At 41.9% G+C, this 2,027-nt stretch overlaps 1 pseudogene; it reads left to right on the top strand.

Annotated features, from left to right (window-relative positions):
* The first annotated feature begins 520 nt into the window (after window positions 1-520).
* Window positions 521-1,803, top strand: LOC119540569 (annotated as a pseudogene).
* Window positions 1,804-2,027: the final 224 nt, after the last annotated feature.

Raw genomic sequence — 2,027 nt, 5'->3', positions numbered from 1 at the left:
GTATAGGACCTCAGAGCCATCAATACTTCTTTGCCTGAAGAGGCCAAGGAAGGGAATGGTTATCACAAGCAAATAGAGATCTAGCTATAGGAGTCCATGGAATAAATACCCTCACACCTCCTGGTGCCTCCCATTAGCTAACCAAACAAGTCAAAAAGCTAGGGAGCCCTCTCAGCCCTAAGGGTTGGGTGGAGAATAGACCTAGAAAGAGAAAAACAGCTGGCAGCTCTTTTGATTGCTTGGACCTGCACCATACTTTTTTTTAAAATATTTTAAATATCACCCGTGCTACTATTAACTTTCTAAAGTCACAAAATGTAACATCTCTCTTTCTCTGTGGATTTATACTTTTGGGAGGTGGTGGGTTATGTTTTTTTCCATTTTAATGGCTCTCAGGAGGGAGGGGCAATAAATGCCTGTCAGCAATGGGCCATCTTCAAAGGAAAACACAACCTCAACTTTCACAGCTGTTCCTTTTTGATCCAACTTCCTGAATCATTTGTAGATCTTCATATGTGCTATGGTGACTCATGCCGCCACAGCTTTGTTCATCTATCTGGAATTGCCTCAACTCACCTGGATAACTACAACTCTCTTCTTCAAGCCTCTGCTCAAAAATCCCCTCCTCTTCGAAGCCCTGCCTGGCCTTTCCTCTAAGTGCCTTCTTGTTGCTTTTGTGGAGCCATGTGATCACCACTATCACAGTACTTTTTCCATTTTGCTTCAATTGTTTATTTCTATATCTTCAATGAGACTATGGGCTACTGAAGAGCAGGAATAATATATTTCTGTTCCGTTCTCAGTCTTATCAGACTAAGTCTTCCTAATTTATAAGTATATTTAATCTTTTTATTGTCCTGAAATCAAATGCATAGTTAATGTCACCTACATAAACACACACTTAAACTATCAATAGGTCGGGTCATCTGGTCATGCTGCACCCTCCCTACCTCTGGCCCTGATCGCCACCCTCTGGGTCAGAACAGAGTGTGGACTTGGGTGCCCACCTGCTGGGATCCAGAATGGCAGCTGCCTCCCCAGAGCTGGCTGTGGGACCACTGTGGCTTCAGGAAAGAAGGCACCTGCACCCTGTTCGGAATACAAGCTTCATACGGCCTGAGAGTAGTTTCCTTTGCTGATAAACAAGTATGCTCTGGAAGGCTGTTTTGGAGGAGCTCCTGTGATTTTTAAGGGATCCTCCCACAAAAAAAGAATTGTCTTCCAAGGGAGTAACATCTTGGATTCCAGTGGATCACAAGATTTTTTTGGGTAGTCTGGAATTCCCCACCAGGAGAAAGACTTAAAATGAGTTTACAGCTTTCAATGGAGTCATTTCAGGACAGAATGTAGAAAGATGAATTCAAGTTATTCAGGTCAAGGAGTAGACAAACTGCTGAAGGTTATTGATACAGTCAAAAACAACCCCAAGGACAGAAGAATCACCATGTGTGCTTAGAATCCAAAAGCTCTCCCTTTGATGGCATCACCTCCATGTCATGCCCCTTGCCAGTTCCACATGGTAAGTGGTGAGCTGACTAGGAGTCAGGAGACATCAGACCCAAGTGCCCTCAACATCACCTCCATGATCACCTGCATCACAGGCCTGAAGCCAAGTGTCTTTGTACACATTTTGGGAGATGCTCATGTTCATATAAATCACATCGAGCCACAGAAAATTAATTAGACCTTTCCCCAAGCTCAAGCCTTCAAAAAGTTGAGATAATTAATGACTTCAAAGCTCAAGATTTTCAGACTGAAGGCTAGATTCCATATCTGACTGTTAAAATGGAAATGGCTGTCTGAAATACCTTTGAAGGAGTTTTGTTTCAAGGACATCTTCAGTCTTTAGGGATTGAATTGGATGCATACATGAAAGGGTTTTTTTCTGTAGGGGGAGTCTCTAAATGTAAAAGGAATTAGGTCAAAACACCATCAGTATCCTATCAGTTATTATGCACCATTAAAAACAGTTTCCTTTGGGGATAATTCTTTTAGTATAAAAGTTTTTAGTAAAAAAAAAATCTTGA

This window comes from Choloepus didactylus, chromosome 7, assembly GCF_015220235.1.
Source record: "Choloepus didactylus isolate mChoDid1 chromosome 7, mChoDid1.pri, whole genome shotgun sequence".
NCBI lineage: Eukaryota > Metazoa > Chordata > Mammalia > Pilosa > Megalonychidae > Choloepus > Choloepus didactylus.
Note: the sequence above shows the minus strand (reverse complement) of the source record. Positions and strands in the feature narration are given on the sequence as shown.